This window comes from Oncorhynchus clarkii, chromosome 13, assembly GCF_045791955.1.
Source record: "Oncorhynchus clarkii lewisi isolate Uvic-CL-2024 chromosome 13, UVic_Ocla_1.0, whole genome shotgun sequence".
Lineage (NCBI taxonomy): Eukaryota > Metazoa > Chordata > Actinopteri > Salmoniformes > Salmonidae > Oncorhynchus > Oncorhynchus clarkii.
The window spans coordinates 10524999-10552402 of NC_092159.1; the positions used below are offsets into that span (position 1 = coordinate 10524999).

At 44.5% G+C, this 27404-nt stretch overlaps 1 protein-coding gene across 1 annotated transcript in view; it reads left to right on the forward strand.

Moving 5' to 3' along the window:
- Positions 1-27404, forward strand: part of LOC139424236 (B-cell receptor CD22-like) — a 58435-nt gene that overhangs the window by 26248 nt on the left and 4783 nt on the right. The window lies entirely within an intron of this gene.

Sequence of the window (27404 nt, forward strand, 5' to 3'; positions counted from 1 at the left end):
TCTGGGTGTCATACTGGCTTCATGTCTCTCTGGACTCATGTGGTTCAGGTGAGTGAAAATGCATATTTTAAAGATTATTTCACTTTATTATCTTCATTACTTTATTAATATATTCATTCACTCATTAATTTACAAAACAGGAAGAAGGTCTCCAAAACCACCTCTGACACAAGACACACAGCAGGCAATGGACAGGTGAGTCTGTTGAAACAGATGTAAGATTGTCTTTATTGCATTGTGCGACATTTCCGCTCTTCATGCTGTCTGTCCCCAGGTCTATTTATATTGTCTGTTCTCTCTCTCCATCAGGGAGACTCTAGTCCAGTGTATGACAACATCTCAGGCATGGCCTTCACCCCTTCTGCAGCACAGACAGCGGCCACCGTCGACCAAGATGACATTCACTTCGCCAGCGTCCACGTCTCTCACTCCAAAAACCAGGAAGTGCCTCTGTACTCCACCGTCCAGCTGCTTCAACCCCAGAAACAGGATGAGGATGCCCAGTACGCTGCTGTGAATTTCAACCTCCCCAGTGCTGCCACCTGGTGAGCATATTCTGCCATTACAACAACATAGAGTCTATACTATGTAGAACATGTGAACACACAGACAGCATCAAGGCCATTCATATGCTGCTGCTTATTGGAGGAGAGGACAATGATGTCATTAAAATAAGCAAAACAGTTGACCCCTAGTGACCCCTCATTGCTACCTGATAACTCCCTTCATCACTATCTGAGGGTTGAAGGAGAAATCTTCATGTCAAGTGACATTTCATTGAACTCTATGGTGAACTCTAGGGGCATACTATGGTGTGACAGTGAACACTTTGAAAAGTCGCAGTTTTAATGTCTAAAAGGTTCCAGGGCCATTCTTCAGGCCAAATGGCATTTCCTGAAACTACAAACTCAACAATTTACATCTCAAGACAGTTACTATGACATGTCTATAATGAAGGAGTGATGTGATGATGGTTTTGAGTAACTGTTCTGCTTGCATTCCAATGGCACCCTATTCCCTATTTAGTTCACTACTGGTCTAATGTAGTGCATGCAAAAAGGGAGTAGGGTGCCATTTGGGACTCACATCCATTTAACATCTGTTTCTTTCTCCAGGTCCACGGTGGAACAAGCAGCAGAGGAGGATCCCTCTGTTCTCTACAGTAAAGTCAATAAACCCAGAACCAAGAAGACCTGAACACAACAACCCCAAAACCAAGAAGACCTGAACACAACAAACCCAAAACCAAGAAGACCTGAACACAACAAACCCAGTACCAAGAAGACCTGAACACAACAAACCCAAAACCAAGAAGACCTGAACAGAACAAACCCAGAACCAAGAAGACCTGATAAACCCAGAACCAAGAAGACCTGAACACAACAAACCCAGAACCAAGAAGACCTGAAAACAACAAACCCAAAACCAAGAAGACTTGAACACAATAAACCCAGAACCAAGAAGACCTGAACACAATAAACCCAGAACCAAGAAGATTTGAACACAATAAACCCAGAACCAAGAAGACCTGAACACAATAAACCCAGAAACAAGAAGACTTGAACACAATAAACCCAGAACCAAGAAGACCTGAACACAATAAACCCAGAACCAAGAAGATTTGAACACAATAATCCCAGAACCAAGAAGACCTGAACACAATAAACCCAGAAACAAGAAGACTTGAACACAATAAACCCAGAACCAAGAAGACCTGAACACAATAAACCCAGAACCAAGAAGATTTGAACACAATAAACTCAGAACCAAGAAGACCTGAACACAATAAACCCAGAAACAAGAAGACCTGAACACAATAAACCCAGAAACAAGAAGACCTGAACACAACAAACCCAAAACCAAGAAGACCTGACAAATCCAGAACCAAGAACTGAAAACAACAAACCCAGAACCAAGAACTGAAAACAACAAACCCAGAACCAAGAAGACCTGAACACAATAAACTCAGAACCAAGAAGACCTGAACACAACAAACCCAAAACCAAGAATACCTGACAAACCCAAAACCAAGAACTGAAAACAACAAACCCAGAACCAGGAACTGAAAACAACAAACCCAGAACCAAGAAGACCTTGTATATCTGGACCCGTATATTATAACTAAGTGGTATAATTAAGCAATAAGGTGTGGTATATTGGCCTATATACTGTACCACGGCTAAGGACTGTTGTTCTGCACAACGCAGAGTGCCTTGATACAGCCCTTAGCCGTGGTATATTGACCATAAACTACAAGCCCAAGGGCCTTATTGCTATTATAAACTGGTTACCAACATAAATAGAAAGTAAACAAATATTTTTGTGTCATACCAGTGTTCTATTGTCTGATATACTGTATGTGAAATGAAATGCTTATTCAGCCAATCAGCATCCAGGACCTAAACTACTTGGTTTATAATATTATCTAGTAATATACAGTGCATTCGGAAAGTATTCAGACCCCTTGACTTTTTCCACATTTTGTTATGTTACAGCCTTATTCTAAAATTGAATAAGTAGTTTTTTACCCCTCATCAATCTACACACAATACCCCATAATGACAAAGCAAAAACAGGTTTTTAGAAAGGTTTGCAAATGGATTAAAAATACAAAATGGAAGTATCACATTACGTAAGTATACAGACCCTTTACTCAGTACTTCGTTAAAGCAACATTGGCAGCGAGTCTTTCTTGGGTATCATGCTACCAGCTTAAAGCATTTTTTAGTAAATGTGGTTGTCTGTTACCCAAATAAATTCAATTAGTTTATATACACTTTATATATAGTTTGCTAGACAAAAAAAAAATGGTTATAGCACAATTTTGCCTCAAAATTCAGGAAGTAATTCTGCTTGATGCAATGTTTCTTATTACTTTTATCACAACATTACTAATGTGTGAAGTGTAAACAAATCATAAAAATGCTGCTGTAATTCAGAATCCACTTTGACCAGAGCAGCTGTGTGATGCACAAAAATGCCAGTTTATGGAAGTAACTTCACTTGAATGTCAGAGGTAACAGAGTTAACTTCTAGCTGGCTAGCTAACTTTCTGTATCACTGAACAACGTCTGCTTCATGTAGCTAACAAGCCAACTGAGAGAGCTAGTTCACTGAATTCATATGCCAGTCCAACGTCATCTCTTAATAACACAGTATCTTTACATGGTTGGTTTATTCTGTCTACATTTCTTTACATTTTCAAATGTAATTTGACAATTTATTTGGTGTATTTTCATTTGTATCTTTATCTGCTGCCATCTTTTGACTCCGCCCACTTCTTCCCCGAAGTAGACCTGAATCCACCCACTTCTTCCCCGAAGTAGACCTGACTCCGCCCACTTCTTCCCCGAAGTAGACCTGACTCCGCCCACTTCTTCCCCGAAGTAGACCTGAATCCGCCCACTACTTCCCCGAAGTAGACCTGACTCCGCTCACTTCTTCCCCGAAATAGACCTGACTCCACCCACTTCATCCCCGAAGTAGACCTGACTCCGCCCACTTCTTCCCCGAAGTAGACCTGACTCCGCCCACTTCTTCCCCGAACTAGACCTGACTCCGCCCACTTCTTTCCCAAAGTAGACCTGACCCCGCCCACTTCTTCCCCGAAGTAGCACTGACTCCGCCCACTTCTTCCCCGAGGTAGACCTGAGTCCGCCCACTTCTTCCCCGAAGTAGACCTGACTTCGCCCACTTCGTCCCCAAAGTAGACCGGACCCCGCCCACTTCTTCCCCGAAGTAGACCTGACTCCGCCCACTTCGCCCCCAAAGTAGACCGGACCCCGCCCACTTCTTCCCCGAAGTAGACCTGACTCCGCCCACTTCTTCCCCGAAGTAGACCTGACTTCGCCCACTTCGTCCCCAAAGTAGACCGGACCCCGCCCACTTCTTCCCTGAAGTAGACCTGACTCCGCCCACTTCTTCCCCGAAGTAGACCTGACTTCGCCCACTTTGTCCCCAAAGTAGACCTGACCCCGCTCACTTCTTCCCCGAAGTAGGCCTGACTCCGCCCACTTCTTCCCCAAAGTAGACCGGACCCCGCCCACTTCTTCCCTGAAGTAGACCTGACTCCGCCCACTTCTTCCCCGAAGTAGACCTGACTTCGCCCACTTTGTCCCCAAAGTAGACCTGAATCCACCCACTTCTTCCCCGAAGTAGACCTTGTGAGCATCGTAGATTTGCATGTTTCGCCCTCTGATCGGATTGTCGGAATTCACTAGTTGAGTGTCAATCACAGAAAGAAAAAAAACATTGATGAAAATACATTTTGAGAATATGTGAATCCCTCGTCCGTTTCCCTGACCCTGCCAAAGACAGAATGTGTATAGGGCAAAGATTTCAGCTTCGCCTGTTCCACTGATATGGATTCAGCTAACAAATATGGAAACTCCAATGTTCACATCAGTCTCATACTTTTAAATCCATGACGGGAAGAGTGAACTTGCACACTTGGGAAAGGGTTGGGAATCGGGACCTCAGTCTCAGGCACCTTATTACCAGTTTGATATTTTGTTATTGATCCAAGTGGATGAGGACATGATTGGGGCATATGAAGAGAACCTGGAGGCTGCAGTAATGTTGAGATGCCAGTAGGAGGAGCTCTAGTCTAGAACACTGGAACCTTCAGTAGCACTTTGATGGAGATGATGAGGAGTGATGGGTCACATTATGCGAGGAAACACATTCAGAAACCATATAGAAGAGTCAACACTTGTTATGGATCTGTATTTAAAGAAAAGACTACATTGAAAATGGGCTGCATTTAGCCCCTTTAAAACATGTAGGCCCACTCCTCAAATGAAGAAATGTAAATAGCTATGCAGTCTTTAGCAGTACATCCAGTACATCCCTTTCTGACATGCTGTTGATGCATGTGATTGTCTTAAATCCCTGACTAGGTTACTTTCACAATGTGTCAGTCACTAAAATCACACTTCTTGTTTCTATGCACAGCTACGACAGTAAGTTGACTCACTGTACAAGACCTCCCCCCCCTTCACAAGTACGGTTGGCGAGATCATTAAATATAGATGTATTTATTTATTTTTTGACACTTTGTGAATATGGACCCTGGACTGTTTTAATGTATCAGGTGGAGTTATTCACCAGCTATAGAGTGAGTTGTTGTTTATGTTTCTAAGAATGCAGGGTGGGAGATGCAACAATGTCCTTGAGAACAGCAGGAAGTGTGTTGGTGGTATTTCTCTGGTCTGTAGCAGGTATGGTCTCATTCATAATGTTTTAGTAATGTTATCTTAATATTATTCTGTGTGTTCAGTGACATCGTACTTCCGGCGCCGACAGAGATGGCCGCCTCGCTTCGCGTTCCTAGGAAACTATGCAGTGTTTAGTTTTTTTACGTGTTATTTCTTACATTAGTACCCCAGGTCATCTTAGGTTTCATTACATACAGTCGAGAAGAACTACTGAATATAAGATCAGCGTCAACTCACCATCAGTACGACCAATAATATGTTTTTCGCGACGCGGATCCTGTGTTCTGCCTTTCACCCAGGACAACGGAATGGATCCCATGCAGCGACCACAAAAAACGACTCCGAAAAAGAGGGAAACGAGGCGGTCTTCTGGTCAGACTCCGGAGACGGGCACATCGTGCACCACTCCCTAGCATCCTTCTCGCCAATGTCCAGTCTCTTGACAACAAGGTTGATGAAATCCGAGCAAGGGTAGCATTCCAGAGGGACATCAGAGACTGTAACGTTCTTTGCTTCACGGAAACATGGCTCACTGGAGAGACGCTATCGGGGGCGGTGCAGCCAGCGGGTTTCTCCACGCATCCGCGCCGACAGAAACAAACATCTTTCTGGTAAGAAGAGGGGCGGGGGCGTATGCCTTATGGCTAACGAGACGTGGTGTGATGGAAGAAACATACAGGAACTCAAATCCTTCTGTTCACCTGATTTAGAATTCCTCACAATCAAATGTAGACCGCATTATCTACCAAGATAATTCTCTTCGATTATAATCACATCCGTATATATCCCCCCCAAGCAGACACATCGATGGCTCTGAACAAACTTTATTTGACTCTTTGCAAACTGGAATCCATTTATCCGGAGGCTGCATTCATTGTTGCTGGGGATTTTAACAAGGTTAATCTGAAAACAAAACTCCCTAAATTTTATCAGCATATCGATTGCGCAACCAGGGGTGGAAAAACCTTGGATCATTGTTACTCTAACTTCCGCGGCGCATATAAGGCCCTGCCCCGCCCTCCTTTCGGAAAAGCTGACCACGACTCCATTTTGTTGATCCCTGCCTACAGACAGAAACTAAAACAAGAGGCTCCCACGCTGAGGTCTGTCCAAAGCTGACTCCACATTCCAAGACTGCTTCCATCACGTGGACTGGGACATGTTTCGTATTGCGTCAGATAACAATATGGACGAATACGCTGATTCGGTGTGCGAGTTCATTAGAACGTGCGTTGAAGATGTCGTTCATAGCAACGATTAAAACATTCCCTAACCAGAAACCGTGGATTGATGGCAGCATTCGCGTGAAACTGAAAGCGCGAACCACTGCTTTTAATCTGGGCAAGGTGACTGGTAACATGACCGAATACAAACAGTGCAGCTATTCCCTCCGCAAGGCTATCAAACAAGCTAAGCGTCAGTACAGAGACAAAGTAGAATCTCAATTCAACGGCTCAGACACAAGAGGCATGTGGCAGGGTCTACAGTCAATCACGGACTACAAGAAGAAATCCAGCCCAGTCACGGACCAGGATGTCCTGCTCCCAGGCAGACTAAATAACTTTTTTGCCCGCTTTGAGGACAATACAGTGCCACTGACACGGCCTGCAACGAAAACATGCAGACTCTCCTTCACTGCAGCCGAGGTGAGTAAGACATTTAAACGTGTTAACCCTCGCAAGGCTGCAGGCCCAGACGGCATCCCCAGCCGCGCCCTCCGAGCATGCGCAGACCAGCTGGCCGGTGTGTTTACGGACATATTCAATCAATCCCTATACCAGTCTGCTGTTCCCACATGCTTCAAGAGGGCCACCATTGTTCCTGTTCCCAAGAAAGCTAAGGTAACTGAGCTAAACGACTACCGCCCCGTAGCACTCACTTCCGTCATCATGAAGTGCTTTGAGAGACTAGTCAAGGACCATATCACCTCCACCCTACCCGACACCCTAGACCCACTCCAATTTGCTTACCGCCCAAATAGGTCCACAGATGATGCAATCTCAACCACACTGCACACTGCCCTAACCCATCTGGACAAGAGGAATACCTATGTGAGAATGCTGTTCATCGACTACAGCTCGGCATTCAACACCATAGTACCCTCCAAGCTCGTCATCAAGCTCGAGACCCTGGGTCTCGACCCCGCCCTGTGCAACTGGGTACTGGACTTCCTGACGGGCCGCCCCCAGGTGGTGAGGGTAGGCAACAACATCTCCACCCCGCTGATCCTCAACACTGGGGCCCCACAAGGGTGCGTTCTGAGCCCTCTCCTGTACTCCCTGTTCACCCACGACTGCGTGGCCACGCACGCCTCCAACTCAATCATCAAGTTTGCGGACGACACAACAGTGGTAGGCTTGATTACCAACAACGACGAGACGGCCTACAGGGAGGAGGTGAGGGCCCTCGGAGTGTGGTGTCAGGAAAATAACCTCACACTCAACGTCAACAAAACTAAGGAGATGATTGTGGACTTCAGGAAACAGCAGAGGGAACACCCCCCTATCCACATCGATGGAACAGTAGTGGAGAGGGTAGCAAGTTTTAAGTTCCTCGGCATACACATCACAGACAAACTGAATTGGTCCACTCACACAGACAGCATCGTGAAGAAGGCGCAGCAGCGCCTCTTCAACCTCAGGAGGCTGAAGAAATTCGGTTTGTCACCAAAAGCACTCACAAACTTCTACAGATGCACAATCGAGAGCATCCTGGCGGGCTGTATCACCGCCTGGTACGGCAACTGCTCCGCCCAAAACCGTAAGGCTCTCCAGAGGGTAGTGAGGTCTGCACAACGCATCACCGGGGGCAAACTACCTGCCCTCCAGGACACCTACACCACCCGATGTTACAGGAAGGCCATAAAGATCATCAAGGACATCAACCACCCGAGCCACTGCCTGTTCACCCCGCTATCATCCAGAAGGCGAGGTCAGTACAGGTGCATCAAAGCTGGGACAGAGAGACTGAAAAACAGCTTCTATCTCAAGGCCATCAGACTGTTAAACAGCCACCACTAACATTGAGTGGCTGCTGCCAACACACTGACACTGACACTGACTCAACTCCAGCCACTTTAATAATGTGAATTGATGGGAAATGATGTAAATATATCACTAGCCACTTTAAACAATGCTACCTTATATAATGTTACTTACCCTACATTATTCATCTCATATGCATACATTTATACTGTACTCTATATCATCGACTGCATCCTTATGTAATACATGTATCACTAGCCACTTTAACTATGCCACTTTGTTTACATACTCACCTCATGTATATACTGTACTCGATACCATCTACTGTATCCTGCCTATGCTGCTCTGTACCATCACTCATTCATATATCCTTATGTACATATTCTTTATCCCCTTACACTGTGTATAAGACAGTAGTTTTGGAATTGTTAGTTAGATTACTTGTTGGTTATTACTGCATTGTCGGAACTAGAAGCACAAGCATTTCGCTACACTCGCATTAACATCTGCTAACCATGTGTATGTGACAAATAAAATTTGATTTGATTTGATTTAGGGGCTTCTTATTTTCTGGAATAGTTGTCTTTTACACCTCACTGAGTAACACTTAGGTCCTTTCTGTGGTTTCCATTCACACTCAGCAAGTAGAGTACGACAACAAAGTGTGGACAAACGCTGTTAGTGTGAGAAAATGGGTCTGTAATGTATAATCACTATAATGTGTGATTGTGTTTCAGTGTTACTTGGTCAGGATGGCTGGAGTGTGAAGTACATCACTCAGAGTATCTGTACCTTGAAGGGGTCAACAGTGGAGCTGACCTGCTCTTACACATATCCCAGTGGTACAATCACAACAACCTTCTGGTTCACTAAAATTATGCTGAGGGGAATCCTGTGACTCTGAGTGGTGAACCAGACTACACAGGTCATGTGATGTACTGTAGCAACAAGAAGAATGGCCACACCCTGACAATCAGAGATCTGAGAGAGTGTGACTCAGCTATGTACAAGTTCAGAATTATAACAGATCAGACCGTAAGGAAATATAGTGGTGATCCTGGAGTCACTCTGACTGTCACAGGTACAGTTACATTCAATATAGTTAAACTGTTGAATTCCGTTTAGTTCAGTTAAATGTCTTGGTTTGTATTTATGTCTGTATAACATAGGATTTATTCCATCTGTGCATTAGAGTGATAAGTCAGTGATACAGGGATTTACAGTGATATTGTTTTTTAGTCCCACTTTATTTGGATAGTCTGGATAGATGCTCTACAGATGGTCATTCTATCAACACACTACCTGTTGATAAGTTACTGCTTTTATTTTTTACTGTGTCACAATAGTCTCTTTCTACTATTTTCCCTGTACCTTGACACAGCTCTCTCTCCACAGAGTGTCCATCCTGACCCTAACTGGGACACACACACCACTGAAAATGAGGACCAGACACTCTGGCAGTAGGTATGTTATAACATATTCATGAATGTGTTTATTTTGTATATAGTCTTTGTGTTTGTTTGTGTGAGTGGGTAAGTGGGTGAGTGAGAGAAAGACAGACACAGAGGAGAGAGATGAACACAGAAAGTAGAAGTGAGAGAGAATACTATAGAGCAGTGTGTAAAGTGCTCATACTGTGTTTCCTGTGTCGCTGTCTCTCTGAGTGTGAAAATCCCCCACAGTGACACGTTCACATCTCTTCAGAGAGACGCTCAGCACTCCGTGTATCAGACCATCCAGGGAAGAGAACCACCACAGAACCTGGAGGGAAGAGAACCACCACAGAACCTGGAGGGAAGAGAACCACCACAGAACCTGGACTAAAGACAACCACCACAAAACATGGACTGAGAGAACCACCACAAAACATGGACTGAGAGAACCACCACAAAACATGGACTGAAGACAACCACCACAAAACATAAACTGAGAGAACCACCACAAAACATGGACTGAAGACAACCACCACAAAACATGGACTGAGAGAACCACCACAGAACCTGGAGGGAAGAGAACCACCACAAAACATGGACTGAGAGAACCATCACAAAACACGGACTGAAGAGAACCACCACAAAACATGGACTGAGAGAACCATCACAAAACATGGACTGAGAGAACCATCACAAAACATGGACTGAGAGAACCACCACAAAACATGGACTGAAGAGAATCACCACAAAACATGGACTGAGAGAACCACCACAGAATCTGGAGGGAAGAGAACCACCACAAAACATGGACTGAGAGAACCATCACAAAACATGGACTGAGAGAACCATCACAAAACATGGACTGAAGAGAACCACCACAAAACATGGACTGAAGAGGACCACCACAAAACATGGACTGAAGAGAACCACCACAAAACACGGACTCAAGAGAATCACCACAGAACCTGGACTGAAGAGAACCACCACAGAACATGGACTGAAGAGAACCACCACAAAACATGGACTGAAGAGAACCACCACAAAACATGGACTGAAGAGAACCACCACAAAACACGGACTGAAGAGGACCACCACAAAACATGGACTGAAGAGAACCACCACAAAACATGGACTGAAGAGAACCACCACAAAACACGGACTGAGAGAACCATCACAAAACATGGACTGAGAGAACCATCACAAAACATGGACTGAGAGAACCATCACAAAACATGGACTGAAGAGAACCATCACAAAACATGGACTGAAGAGAACCATCACAAAACATGGACTGAAGAGAACCACCACAGAACATGGACTAAAGAGCTATGGCACCAAACCAAAGCCAGACCTTACACCTCTAGTCTCTTGCTAATATATTGTTATCATATCTTGAAGGTTCAACCAAATTACAAAATGACACATTGGTTTCCCTTCCCTTTTAGCAGTCTATGAACATGGTGTGACAGCAGTCCCTGCTTTGGTTTAGTTTCCCCTGACACTGTTTCCACTTGCTAACGTTTTAGCATTCGTGGCACAAATCCCATTCGTCATGTGACTGATAAGAGGCATTTCTCGCACATCATTTCAAAATCAATCAAAAGTTTAAATAAAATGCGTTGTGAAGCTCAACAAAGTCACTTCCAGATGATTTGAACATGATGTGAGTGTTAATATGTGAAATCATAATATCAGTCCCGTGACTTGAATGGGATTTTTGTAAATGTGGGAGTGTTCGACATTGTAGCCAACTTTATAGGCGAGTCGAGCTCTACAAATCACCTTGCATGATGAATAACTACTCAATATTATTTATAGATCATTCAGTCAGTCACAATTTACCCATGATACATCAGTTTTGATGTTCTCGAACACTGTCTGTGTGACTGCTGAAGGAAGCCCTCTCTGCATAAGCTTCTTGGTCCCTGACATAGAGTTGGATAGAAGGTACATCTTGACATCTTTGTCATGATGTCTTCTGTGACAGAATGAGCAGCACCATTGAGGGCTATTTCCATATTAAAGTAGTTAATATCTTCAACTTCCATAAGTTTAATAACAGTCTTCATACCAACTGAAATGGGGTATTCAATGGCTTAGCTATGCTGAAACAGGCTTTGAAGCAAGTACGCCCTCTACTCAACTCTATTGTCCCTGACTGCTTCAAAGTTGTGTCGACCACAGACTTCAAACCTCCAACCTCACACTCATTGTCTATTTATATAGACTTCCAGTAAGTTAACTTGCAACACATCTCCCCTCAGCTCTGTAAGTATGCTTGACTATATCTTAAAATATGTTTATTTTATCATTTGTTTGTTTCCATGAACTTCTGTATCCTGTTATGTGCATGGCCATGCTATTGTAATGTATGTTTTGTTTTTCTGTTATTTACAGTATACTCTGTAGATGTATTTCTGTGTATTTAATCTGATACAGTATTGTACATGGGGTTGCACATATAATATTTTTGCATGGTATTTTAAGGACTCTCAAAGCAAGAGATTGTTGTGGAGACTTGTTTGAAAATGACCTAAAGTAAGACTGAGAGTAACAGTGATTAGGTGTATGCTTCGAAAGAGCTTTAGGAGTAATATTAACATGAGACACAGTGATGGTGGGTTGTGTTTAGGAGTAGTATTAACATGAGACACTGTGATGGTGGGTTGTGTTTAGGAGTAGTATTAACATGAGACACTGTGATGGTGGGTTGTGTTTAGGAGTAGTATTAACATGAGACACAGTGATGGTGGGTTGTGTTTAGGAGTAGTATTAACATGAGACACAGTGATGGTGGGTTGTGTTTAGGAGTAGTATTAACATGAGACACAGTGGTGGTAGGTTGTGTTTAGGAGTAGTATTAACATGAGACACAGTGATGGTGGGTTGTGTTTAGGAGTAGTATTAACATGAGACACAGTGATGGTGGGTTGTGTTTAGGAGTAGTATTAACATGAGACACAGTGATGGTGGGTTGTGTTTAGGAGTAGTATTAACATGAGACACAGTGATGGTGGGTTGTGTTTAGGAGTAGTATTAACATGAGACACAGTGATGGTGGGTTGTGTTTAGGAGTAGTATTAACATGAGACACAGTGATGGTGGGTTGTGTTTAGGAGTAGTATTAACATGAGACACAGTGATGGTGGGTTGAAATGCTGACTAACGTGTCGGGTCCTTTCCTTTTTTTTTGTTGAAGCACTTTGTCAGTGATAACAGCCTTGAGTCCTCTTGGGTATGATGCAACAAGCTTAGCAAACTTGAATTTGGGGAGTTTCTCTCATTCTTCTCTACAAATCCTCTATAGCTCTGTCAGGTTGGATGGGGAGCATCGCTGCACAGCTATTTTCAGGTCTCTCCAGAGATGTTCGATCGGGATTGTCCTGCCTCTGGCTGGGCCACTGAAGGACATTCAGAGACTTGTCCCGAAGCCACTCCTGCGTTGTCTTGGCTGTGTGCTTAGGGTCGTTGTCCTGTTGAGAGGTCCTGAGCGCTCTGGAGCAGGTTTTCATCAAGGATCTCTCTCTGCTTTTTTGATCTTTCCCTCAATCCTGACTGATCTCCCAGTCCCTGCAGCTGAAAAACATCCCCACACCATTATGCTGCCACCACCATGCTTCATCGTAGGGATGTGCCAGGTAACCTCCAGACGTGACACTTGGCTATTGAGGCCAAAGAGTTCCATCTTGGTTTCATCAGACCAGAGAATCTCATTTAGGTGCCTTTTGGCAAAGTTCAAGCTGGCTGTCATCTGGCTTCCATCTGGCCACTCTACAATAAAGGCCTGATTGGTGGAGTGCTGCAGAGATGGTTGTCCATCTGGAAGGTTCTCCCATCTCCACAGAGGAACACTGGAGCTCTGTCAGAGTGACCATCGAGTTCTTGGTCACCTACCTGACCAAGGCCCTTCTCCTCCGATTGCTCCGTTCTTCCATTTAAGAATGATGGAGGCCACTGTGTTCTTGGGGACCTTCAATGCTGCAGACATGTTTTGTACCCTTCCCCAAATCTTTGCCTAGACCCAATCCTGTCTCGGAGCTCTACAGACAATTCCTTCGACGTCATGGCTTTTTTTTAGTCAACTGTGGGACCTTATATAGACAGGACTCCAATCACATTTTAAGGACGATCAATGGAAACATGATACACCTGAGCTCAATTTCGAATCTCATAACAAAGGTTATGTATACTTGTGTTAACAAAAAAAAAAGTTTTTGCTTTGTCTTTATGGTGTATCCTGTGTAGAATGATGAGGGAAATGGTTTATTTATTCCATTTTAGAATAAGGCTGTAATGTAACAAAATGTCAAAATAGGTAAAGGGGTCTGAATACTTACACTGTATAAATGTTTTGAGGGAAATAGTGACACAAGGAATAAATACAGAGTGAATAACAAATATCAATAACGAGTAAGAATAACTGTTTCACAGTACAGAGTCGATGTGCAGGGGTACGATGTAATTGAGGTATTTGTGTACATACATATAAGGGAAAGGGGGACACCTAGTCAGTTGCACAACTGAATGCATTCAACTGAAATGTGTCTTCTACATTTAATTCAAGCCCTCTGAATCAGAGAGGTGCGTGGGGCTGTATAAATGGACGTAATCATCGCCCGGGAGCAGGTGTTGTTGTGGGTTAACTGCCTTGATCAAGGGCAGAACTGCAGAATTGACTGCTTTTGCCAGTTCAGGAAGTCAAAACAGCAACCTTTACTGGCCCAACGCTCTTAACCGCTAGGCTACCTGCTGCCCCATAGGGAGGGGTAAAGTGACTAGGCATCAAGACAGATAATAGACTGTGAGCATAGAAGTAATTTACTGTAGCTCGTCTGGTGGACTTGTGTCACTGGGCAGCTCGCGGCTGGATTTCCCTTTGTAATCCATGATAGTTTGCAAGCCCAGCCACAAGCTTCTCGCTTCAGAGCCAGCATAGTAGAATTCAGCCTTAGTCCTGTATTGACACGTTTCCGGTTTGATTGCTCATCTAGATGTGGTCGCAGAATTTCTTTATGCGTCCGGATTAGTGTCCCGTTCCTTGAAAGCGGAAGCTCTAGCCTTTAAATCAAATCAACACCAAAATCAAATCAAATCAAATGTATTTATATAGCCCTTCGTACATCAGCTGATATCTCAAAGTGCTGTACAGAAACCCAGCCTAAAACCCCAAACAGCAAGCAATGCAGGTGTAGAAGCACGGTGGCTAGGAAAAACTCCCTAGAAAGGCCAAAACCTAGGAAGAAACCTAGAGAGGAAGCAGGCTTTGTGGGGTGGCCAGTCTTCTTCTGGCTGTGCCGGGTGGAGATTATAACAGAACATGGCCAAGATGTTCAAATGTTCATAAATGACCAGCATGGTCAAATAATAATAAGGCAGAACAGTTGAAACTGGAGCAGCAGCACGGTCAGGTGGACTGGGGACAGCAAGGAGTCATCATGTCAGGTAGTCCTGGGCCATGGTCCTAGGGCTCAGGTACTCCGAGAGAGAGAAAGAAAGAGAGAAGGAGAGAATTAGAGAACGCACACTTAGATTCACACAGGACACCGAATAGGACAGGAGAAGTACTCCAGATATAACAAACTGACCCTAGCCCCCCGACACATAAACTACTGCAGCATAAATACTGGAGGCTGAGACAGGAGGGGTCAGGAGACACTGTGGCCCCATCCGAGGACACCCCCGGACAGGGCCAAACAGGAAGGATATAACCCCACCCACTTTGCCAAAGCACAGCCCCCACACCACTAGAGGGATATCTTCAACCACCAACTTACCATCCTGAGACAAGGCTGAGTATAGCCCACAAAGATCTCCGCCATGGCACAACCCAAGGGGGGGCGCCAACCCAGACAGGATGACCACATCAGTGAATCAACCCACTCAGGTGACGCACCCCTTCCAGGGACGGCTAGAGAGAGCCCCAGTAAGCCAGTGACTCAGCCCCTGTAATAGGGTTAGAGGCAGAGAATCCCAGTGGAAAGAGGGGAACCGGCCAGGCAGAGACATCAAGGGCGGTTCGTTGCTCCAGAGCCTTTCCGTTCACCTTCCCACTCCTGGGCCAGACTACACTCAATCATATGACCCACTGAAGAGATGAGTCTTCAGTAAAGACTTAAAGGTTGAGACCGAGTTTGTGTCTCTGACATGGGTAGGCAGACCATTCCATAAAAATGGAGCTCTATAATAGGAGAAAGCCCTGCCTCCAGCTGTTTGCTTAGAAATTCTAGGGACAATTAGGAGGCCTGCGTCTTGTGACCGTAGCGTACGTGTAGGTATGTACGGCAGGACCAAATCAGAGAGATAGGTAGGAGCAAGCCCATGTAATGTTTTGTAGGTTAGCAGTAAAACCTTGAAATCAGCCCTTGCTTTGACAGGAAGCCAGTGTAGAGAGGCTAGCACTGGAGTAATATGATCAATTTTTTTAGCTCTGTGCAGATGTTGCCTGTAATCCATGGCTTCTGGTTGGTACGTCTGTAAGTCACTGTGGTGACAATGTCGGCGATGCACTTATTAATGAAGCGGTGAAAGACGTGGTCAATTCCTTAATGTTATTGGATGAATCCCGGAACATATTCTAGTCTGTGCTAGTGAAACAGTCCTGTAGCTGAGCATCCACTTGATCGGACCACTTCCGTATTGAGCGTGTCTGTGGTAGGTCCTGTTTGAGTATTAGCTTGTAGGCAGGAAGCAGGAGGACAAAGGTATGGTCTAATTTGCCAAAGAGAGGGCAAGGGAGGGCCTTTTATTCATGTGTAGAGTATAGGTGAACTAGAGTTTTGTTCCTCCTAGTTGGACAGGTGAGGATCCAAAAGTGTTCTTCGGCTGTCCTCATAGGAGCACCCTTTTTGGTTCTATGTAGAATTATTTTTGGTTCCAGATAGAACCTTTTTGTGTTCCATGTAGAACCCTCTGTGGAAAGGGTTCTACATGGAACCCAAAAGTGTTCTACCTGGAAACAAAAACAGTTCTTCAAAGTGTTCTCCTATGGGGAGAACCAAATAACCCTTTTAGGTTCTAGATAGCACCATTTGTTTTCTAAGAGTGTAGACAAATCAGCAAGATGTAAATCCACAATGTAAATCCATGATGTAAATCCACGTTCAGCCACGACTCTGAGAAACATATATTACAGTTATTCAGGTCTTGTTGACAGGATAGTCTTCGAGCTCATCCAGTTTGTTGGTCTATTTGTTGGTCTATTTGATCACCGTCGTAATCTCGTCAGGATGCCTGCTCGCTTGACTCACGGCTACCGGGGATCAGGGTTGCCGGGGATCAGGGTCTGGTCCGGAGTAAGTTGCAGACTCGTTGAAATTTTAGTCCAAATAAAGTTTAGTGATCACTGTTGTGATGTTTAGAAGCTGTAGGCCAAAGGAAATGTGTCACAACTTCCTCCGAAGTCGGTCACTCTCCTTGTTCGGGCGTCGTTCGGTGGTCGACGTCACCAGCCTTCTAGCCACCGATCCACTTTCATTTTCCATTTGTTTTGTCCTTGTCTTACACACCTGGTTTCACTCCCTCAATTACTTGTTCATTATTTAACCCTCTGTCCCCCATGTTTGTTAGTGAGTGATTGTTTGTTGTATTTACGGTCTGTATTGTGGGCTAGGTATTATTGACTATTTTTAAGTCTTGAGTAAAATGACGTGTATTATTTGTCTCTGCTGTCCTGCGCCTGACTCCTCTGCACCAGCTACACCCAGACCTATTACAACATGATGGCAGAGACATTAAGAACAAAAAAAAGTTAAGACCAGCATAAAAAACACAAATTAGCATCCACTGCAGCACCATCTCCTTCTATCACCAGCCTCCTATGGTGTACATAAGGGCCAACAGTGTAACAGAATATGATAGTGGCTTATACTACTATAGACATCAGTGTTTGTGAATTGGTCAAGTACTAGCCAGTGTTGTGTTTCATTAGTTTATTATGTTGTTATTGACCCAACATTATTGAGGACATTATTATTAGGTACCAGTACTAAACACAACGACCAACGGTGGTTGTGTGTGTGTGTGTGTGTGTGTGCGTGCGTGCGTGCGTGCGTGCGTGCGGTTTTACTATCCTTGGACCAGAAGTCCTCACAAGGACAGAAAAACAAGGAAAAGTTGGACAAGTGGGTACATTTCACAGGTCCACACAAGGAAAAAGGCTATTTTTGTTTGAGGGTTAATTATGAGTTAGACTTAGGTTTAGGGGTTAGGATTAAGATTAGGGTTAGTGGTTAAGATTAGGGTTAGGGTTAGGGTTAGGATTAAGATTAGGGTTAGTGGTTAGGGTTAGGGTTAGTGGTTAGGGTTAGTGGTTAGGGTTAGGGTTAGGGTTAGGATTAAGATTAGGGTTAGTGGTTAGGGTTAGGGTTAGTGGTTAGGGTTAGGGTTAGTGGTTAGGGTTAGACTTAGGTTTAGGGGTTAGGATTAAGATTAGGGTTAGTGGTTAGGGTTAGGGTTAGGGTTAGGGTTAGGGTTAGGGTTAGTGGTTAGGGTTAGACTTAGGTTTAGGGGTTAGGATTAAGATTAGGGTTAGTGGTTAGGAAAAACATTTTGAATGGGAATAGATGTTTTGGTCCAGGAATGAACACAACATTTTGTCTGTGTTGTTTATCATTAGTTTACTCCAATTAGAGGAGGGGGGGTAGGGTTAGGGGAAAATAATAAAGAGTCAGATTGTTTAATAGTCACATGCACAGGGTTGCAGGTGCAATTGCAGGGTACAGTGAACATTTTAGGCTTGGAGCTCCAACATGCAGGACTAGTGAAATAAAATTCAGAAAAATGGTAATGAAAACAACAGAAATAGAACTAGCACTATATAGATAATAACTCTGGCAGTGATGAATAATGACCATTGGGGTGGAGGCAGAGTAAAGACTGTAGAGGGGGTGGGGTGGAATGACCATAGGGGGAGCAGCAGCATGATCCTTGGGGTGGAGGCTGTAGAGGGGGTGGGGTGGAATGACCATAGGGGGAGCAGCAGCATGATCCTTGAGTGGAAAATATATTTACAAAAAATACATATAAAAACTGAAACGTCCTCTCACTGTCAACTGCGTTTATTTTCAGCAAACTTAACATGTGTAAATATTTCTATGATAACAAGATTGAACAACTGAGACATAGACTGACCAAGTTCCACAGATATGTGACGAACAGAAAGGGCATAATGTCACCCTGAACAAACGGGGGGGGGAGGGGTCAAAATCAAAAGTAACTCTCAGTATCTGGTGTGGCCACCAGCTGCATTAAGTACTGCAGTGCATCTCCTCCACATGGACTGCACCAGATTGGCCAGATCTTGCTGTGAGATTTTACCTCACTCTACCACCAAGGCACCTGCAAGTTCCCAGACATTTCTAGTGGGAATGGCCCTAGCCCTCACCCGCCAATCCAACAGGTCCCAGACGTGCTCATTGGGATTGAGATCCGGGCTCTTCGCTGGCCATGGCAGAACACTGACATTCCTGTCTTGCAGGAAATCACACAAAGAAAGAGCAGTATGGCTGGTGGCATTGTCATGCTGGAGGGTCATGTCAGGACGAGCCTGCAGGAAGGGTACCACATGAGGGAGGAGGATGTCTTCCCTGTAACGCACAGCTTTGAGATTGCCTGCATTGACAACAAGCTCAGTCCAATGATGCTGTGACACACCACCCCAGACCATGACGGACCCTCCACCTCCAAATCGATCCCGCTCCAGAGTACAGGCCTCGGTGTAAAGCTCAGTCCTTTGATGATGAAAGCGAATCCAACCATCACCCCTGGTGATACAAAACCGTGACTCATCAGTGAAGATATCTTTTTGCCAGTCCTGTCTGGTCCAGCGACGGTGGGTTTGTGCCCATAGGCGACGCTGTTGCCGGTGATGTCTGGTTACCTGTTGGTCAGTCTTTAGGCTGCTGTACAGCTTGGTGATAGCAGCTATCATTCAACCTGGTGGTCAGTCTTTAGGCTGCTGTACAGCTTGGTGATAGCAGCTATCATTGAACCTGTTGGTCAGTCTTTAGGCTGCTGTACAGCTTGGTGATAGCAGCTATCATTCAACCTGGTGGTCAGTCTTTAGGCTGCAGTACAGCTTGGTGATAGCAGCTATCATTGAACCGGTTGGTCAGTCTTTAGGCTGCTGTTCAGCTTGGTGATAGCAGCTATCATTCAACCTGGTGGTCAGTCTTTAGGCTGCTGTACAGCTTGGTGATAGCAGCTATCATTCAACCTGGTGGTCAGTCTTTAGGCTGCTCTTCAGCTTGGTGATAGCAGCTATCATTCAACCTGGTGGTCAGTCTTTAGGCTGCTGTACAGCTTGGTGATAGCAGCTGTCATTGAACCTGGTGGTCAGTCTTTAGGCTGCTGTACAGCTTGGTGATAGCAGCTATCATTCAACCTGGTGGTCAGTCTTTAGGCTGCTGTACAGCTTGGTGATAGCAGCTGTCATTGAACCTGGTGGTCAGTCTTTAGGCTGCTGTACAGCTTGGTGATAGCAGCTATCATTCAACCTTGTGGTCAGTCTTTAGGCTGCTGTACAGCTTGAGAATAGGTGCTATCATTGAACCTGGTGGTCAGTCTTTAGGCTGCTGTACAGCTTGACGGACCGTAAAGGATGGAACATTTATCCTCCTATATTTGGGGTTCTGAGAATAAAACAGCTTCAGAACATTCAGAAATATGTGTTTACAGTTCTACAGATCTGTTCAATATGCTGTTGATGTTTATAATGATGGTGATGATGATGAAGATAATGATGACTTTATTGTATCCATTAGATAAATAGTTTTTGCATCATACATCATGTCATCTTAAATAGACAGATGTAGACAGACATGCAACACATCACACACATTACATACATCGTGCTATAGACTTACAGACAGACAGTATTCACATAGACAACCATATAGCACAATACAACACAACACAATATGAGCCTGGTTCATTTTCAGTAATGAGGCCCTGTACCCCATTTACAGTTTCTACTTCAATGTATCAGGTGGAGTTATTCACCAGCTATAGAGTGAGTTGTTGTTTATGTTTCTAAGACTGCAGGGTGGGAGATGCAACAATGACCTTGAGAACAGCAGGAAGTGTGTTGGTGGTCTTTCTCTGGTCTGTAGCAGGTATGGTCTCATTCATATCTTGATCTGTTTATCAATCTACTGACATTTCTAAAAGGATATGAATCTCTTTCATGCTATTTTAACTGTTTCTTGGACACTACTCTCTCTCTCCAAAGAGTGTCCGTCCTGAACCAATAGTGACACGAACACTCCTCTGAACATGAGGATCATGTCCCCTGACTACCACACTGGCAGTAATTTATTATAATAAATTAATCTATGTATTTGTTTTGAGAATGTCTCTCCCTCTCCCTCTCTTCCTCCCCCCTCTCTTCCTCCCCCCTCTCTGCTCCACAGAGTGTCCATCCTGACCCTAACAGTGACACAGACTTAAGAGAACCACCACAGAACCTGGACTGAAGAGAACTACCACAGAACCTGGACTGAAGAGAACCACCACAGAACCTGGACTGAAGAGAACCACCACAGAACCTGGACTGAAGAGAACCACCACAGAACCTGGACTGAAGAGAACCACCACCACCATAGTAACATGAGACACAGTGACTGTGACGATCGTCGTTGGAACCATACTCGGACCAAAGTGCAGCGTGATCTGGGTTCCACATATTTATTTAATGAAAAGCACAAAAACAATAAAGAATAACCGAAACGTGATGTTCAGGAGTGCTCACAGGCAACACAAAAACAAGATCCCACAAAACACAGTGGGGAAAGGGCTGCCTAAATATGATCCCCAATCAGAGACAACGATAAAAAAACGCATCCGATTGGGAACCATACCAGGCCAACATAGAAAAAAACCACACCTAGATTACCCACCCTACTCTCACCCCGACCTAACCAACATAGAGAATACAAAAGGCTCTCTATGGTCAGGGCGTGACAGTCACGGTGGGTTGTGTTTAGGAGTAGTATTAACATGAGACACAGTGATGGTAGGTTGTGTTTAGGAGTAGTATTAACATGAGACACAGTGACGGTGGGTTGTGTTTAGGAGTAGTATCAACACGAGACACAGTGATGGTGGGTTGTGTTTAGGAGTAGTATTAACATGTGACACAGTGATGGTGGGTTGTGTTTAGGAGTAGTATTAACATGAGACACAGTGATGGTGGGTTGTGTTTAGGAGTAGTATTAACATGAGACACAGTGATGGAGGGTTGTGTTTAGGAGTAGTATTAACATGAGACACAGTGATGGTGGGTTGTGTTTAGGAGTAGTATTAACATGAGACACAGTGGTGGTGGGTTGTGTTTAGGAGTAGTATCAACACGAGACACAGTGATGGTGGGTTGTGTTTAGGAGTAGTATTAACATGAGACACAGTGATGGTGGGTTGTGTTTAGGAGTAGTTTTAACATGAGACACAGTGATGGTGGGTTGTGTTTAGGAGTAGTATTAACATGAGACACAGTGATGGTAGGTTGTGTTTAGGAGTAGTTTTAACATGAGACACAGTGATGGTGGGTTGTGTTTAGGAGTAGTTTTAACATGAGACACAGTGATGGTGGGTTGTGTTTAGGAGTAGTATTAACATGAGACAGTGATGGTGGGTTGTGTTTAGGAGTAGTATTAACAGGCTACATTAAACTATATATGGATAACATGATACATTAGACAATATGGATAACAGGCTACATTAGACAATATGGACAACAGGCTATAGTAGACTATATATGGATACCATGCTACATTAGATTATATATAGATAATATGCTACATTAGACTATATATGGATAACAGGCTACATTAGACTATATATGGATAACAGGCTACATTAGACTATATATGGATAACAGGCTACATTAGACTATATATGGATACCTTGCTACATTATAACATATATGGATAAGAGTCTGCATTAGTCTATATGGACAACAGAGTACATTAGCCTATACAGTCAACACAGCATCACTGTGATGATGATGGTGATGATATTGATGCCTCTGCTACTACCTGTTCTGTCCAGCAGAGGAGGCTGGTGGGCAGATATATAGAAAGACATGCTCATTGTACTGGCTGGAGTGGAATAAATGGAACGGTATCCATTAATTATATTCCAGTCATTACAATTAGCCTTTCCTCCTATATCTCTGCCAACCAGCCTCCTTTATTGTACACAAGGGCCAACAGTGTAACAGAATATGATAGTGGCATATTGTAATACAACAGTGTATGTTTGCTTAACTGTGACTTTGTCAAGTAAACAGTTTAGTTTTTCACTAGTTTATCTAATGTATTTCCAGTGTGTTATGTTGTTATTAACCCAACATTATTGAGGACATTATTATTAGGATGGTGCAGTAATGTTGAGATACCAGTAGGTGGAGCTCTAGTCTAGAACACTGGAACCTTCAGTATTAATTTGATACAGCTGATGAGGAGTGATGGTCATGGGTATTAAATTGAATGGGTTCTAATTGAATGAGATCATAGAACTTTGACCTGTATATACAGAACTCAGAAGGACAAGACAACACATTCTGAGCAATTGTTCACATTCTAAATAGTATAGAGGGCTTGCAGGTGTGTCACAAATCACCTAGCAACCACACCAAGCCCTCTGTAGTCGACTCATTGTTTAAATGGTTCTCTATGTTGTCAAAATATCACGTTGGAAATATGACACATTTAGATATTTTTAAAAATGTAGTCCAACTCAAAATGAAGAAAAGTACATATTGTGCAACAGACTGCATATCTATTTCTGTTGAAATACAGTAACATCCCTTTTCTGATGTACTGGTCTGGTCATCTTGCATGTTAATGACTTAAAGAGGAAGTACAAGGGCAGTTAAATATGTGTCAACAAAATAACTCACACTAACTGACAGTAAGTTGACTCACTGTACAAGACCTCTCCCCTTCACTTCACTCTGTAAGTACAATTGTCAATATCTTGAAATATAGTTTGGGGTTATTTGTTTTTCGTCATGTAATTGAGGGTAATGTATCATTTTACTTGTTGTTCAGTTTTGAGCTGTGTTTTATGGCCAGTATTTATAAAGTGTCTCAGTGTAGGAGTGTTGATCTACATAGTGATGAGATGATTAACCAGGGTAAAAAAGACATGCAAACAAACATTGTAGCACTGCAGGGTGTGTGTGCATGTGGGCCTGAGTGTGTGTCTGTGTGTGACACAGTTGATTTATCTGAGGGCCCTTCAGGACCAGTCTGATATGGAGTAGAGTTGACATCTGTACTGTGTAGGATGTGTTTGAACTTTTCTACATCCATAACAACCAGCTCTCTAGACTTTGATACAGACTCCATGGGCCTTCTGGGCCTTCCTGACAGATGTACCTACACTACATGACCAAAAGTATGTGGACACCTGCTCATCAAACAAATCATTAAAAAATCATGGGCATTAATATGGAGTTTGTCCCTGCTATAACAGCCTACATGTTTGGGAAGGCTTTCCACTAGATGTTGGAACATTGCTGCTTGGACTTGCTTCCATTCAGCCACAAGAGCATTAGAGATGTTGGGAACCGATGTTGGACCATTAGAATTGGCGTGCAGTCGGCATTCCAATTCATCCCAAAGGTGTTCGATGTGGTTGAGGTCAGGGCTCTGTCAGTTCTTCCACACCGATCTTGACAAACCATTTCTGTATGGACCTCGCTTTATCCACGGGGGCATTGTCATGCTGTAACAGGAAAGGGCCTTCCCCAAACTGTTGCCTCAAACTTGGAAGCACATAATTGTCTAGAATATCATTGTATGCCGTATCGTTAAGATTTCCTTTCAATGGAACTAAGGGGCCCGAACCATGAAAAACAGCCCCAGACCTTTATTCTTCCTCCACCAAACTTTAGTTGGCACTTTTGGGGGGGGGGCTGGTAGTGTTCTGTCATCCACCAAACCCAGAAACGTCCGTCGAACTGCCAGATGGTGAATCGTTATTCATCACTACAGAGAACGCGTTTCCACTGCTCCAGAGTCCAATGGTGACGAGTTTTACACCACTCCAGCCAACGGTTGGCATTGCGCATGGTGATCTTCGGCTTGTGTCCGGCTGCTTGGCCATGTAAACACTGTTCTAGGGCAGAAATTTGTCAAACTGGAAAGGTGTCATCCTTTGACGGTGCCACGTTGAAGGTCACTGAAGTCTTCAGTAAGGCCATTCTACTGACAATGTTTGTCTATGGAGATGGCATGGCTGTGTGCTCGATGTTATACACCAGTCAGCAACAGCTTTGGCATAAACAGCTGAATCCACTCATTTGAGGAGGTGTCCACATTATTTTGTATATATAGTTTCCCCAAAGGAATAGTAAACCAACAAACATTTGACCAACAGGGGACGTTTTGTTGGTCCCCATGAGGTCAAATGCTATTTCTAGGGGGTTCAGGGTTAAGGTTAGAATCAGTGTCAGGTTTAAGAGGGTTTCTGTTTATGCTGGTATCAACCCTTGTGTTGCACGGGCCTATTGCAACTTTCTGCCCCGTTTCTATATTGTACATCCAACCGGTCTGGAGAGGGTGGGAGAACATGACAGGCCGAAGTTCAACAGGAGGAAGACAATTATTGATTAAGTGCTGAGGTTAAAAAGGTTTAACTTTAAAACAAATGTTTTAATAAAATCCTAATAAAACATGCAAACTGGATCAATTATATAAATAATCCCACCAAGTGTCACGATCGTCGTAATGATTGGACCAAGGCGCAGCGTGAGTAGAGTTCCACATCTTTTAATAAAAACTCACCAAACAAAACAATAACGAACAAGTGACCCCGTGACACTACTGGTATGCACACAGGAAAATCTGTAGACAAGATCCCACAAAACACAATGAGGAAATGGCTGCCTAAATATGATCCCCAATCAGAGACAATGATAAACAGCTGATTCTGATTGGAAGCCATACCCGGCCAACATAAATCATTAATCAACTAGATGACCAATCTTAATCACTATCACGCCCCAACCAACATAGAGAATAAACAGCTCTCTATGGTCAGGGCGTGACACCAAGACATGAAGGGATTAAGAGCTCAAAAAATAAGTGATAGGTTAAAGTGCATGGTATAATACAATTCAATATTACATTTAAGACTAAACCAGTTAGAATCAGTGTTATGGTTCGAATTAGGTTTAGGGTTTGGAGCTAGGGTTCGGGTGTCACGCCCTGACCATAGTTTACTTTGTATTTTCTATGTTTTGATTGGTCAGGGTGTGATCTGAGTGGGTATTCTATGTTTCATGTCTTGTTTGTCTATTTCTATGTTCAGCCTGATATGGTTCTCAGTCAGAGGCAGGTGTTCGTCATTGTCTCTGATTGGGAACCATATTTAGGTAGCCTGGGTTTCACTGTGTGTTTGTGGGTGATTGTTCCTGTCCTATGTGTCCACACTATATAGGCTGTTAGGGTTTCGTTTCGTTTCGTTTTGTAGTGTAGTATTGTATTGGAGATTCGTGTTTCGTATTATTAATAAACATGGATCGTAAACCACACGCTGCATTTTGGTCCGACTCTCCTTCGTATGAAGACGAAACTCGTTACAGAATCACCCACCACCAACGGACCAAGCAGCGTGTCAACAGGCAGGAGCAGCGCGAGGAGAAGCGCAATAAGGATTTCTGGACATGGGAGGAAATCCTCGACGGGAGAGGACCCTGGGCTAAACCAGGGGAGTGTAGCCGCACTAAGGTGCAGTGGGAGAAGAAACAACAGGAACAGCCCAAGGAGGAGTACAGTATGGAGTATACTACTTGGGAGGAGATCGACAGGTGGGCGGCCGACCCAGGGAGAGTGCCGGAGCCCGCCTGGGATTCGCTGGAGCAGTGCGAGGAGGGTTACCGTAGAATGGAGGCGGTGAAAGCAGAGAGGCGCTGGTATGAGAAGGCAGCACGGCGACGCGGATGGAAGCCTGAGAGGCAGCCCCAAAAATTTCTTGGGGGGGGGCTAACAGGGAGTATGGCTATGCCAGGTAGGAGACCTGAGCAGACTCCCTGTGCTTACCGGGGGGCTAGAGAGACCGGACAGGCACCGTGTTATGCAGTGGTGCGCACGGTGTCTCCAGTGCTGGTGCATAGCCCGGTGCGGTATATTCCAGCTCCGCGTGTCTGCCGGGCTAGATTGAGCGTCGAGCCTAATGCCATGAAGCCGGCTCTACGCAGCTGGTCCCCAGTGCGTCTCCTTGGGCCGGCTTACATGGCACCAGCCTTGCGCTCGGTGTCTCCGGTTCGCCTGCATAGCCCAGTGCGGGCTATTCCACCTCGCCGCACTGGCAGGGCGACCGTGAGCATTCAACCAGGTAAGGTTGGGCAGGCTCGGTGCTCAAGAGCTCCAGTGCGCCTGCACGGTCCGGTTTTTCCAGTACCACCTCCACACCCCAGCCCTCCGGTAGCAGCTCCCCGCACCAGGCTTCCTGTGCGTGTCCTTGGCCCAGTACCACCAGTGCCAGTACCACGCATCAGGCCTACAGTGCGCCTCGCCTGTCCAGCGCTGTCGGAGCCCTCCTCCTCTCCAGCGCTGTCGGAGTCTCCCGCCTGTTTAGCGCTGTCAGAGCTTTCCGCCTCTACAGCGCTGCCGGAGTCTTCCGCCTGTTCAGAACTGCCAGTTAGCATAGAGCTGCCAGTTAGCATAGAGCTGCCAGTTAGCTTAGAGCTGCCAGTTAGCAAGGAGCTGCCAGTCTGCAAGGAGCTGCCAGTCTGCATGGAGCTGCCAGTCTGCATAGAGCTGCCA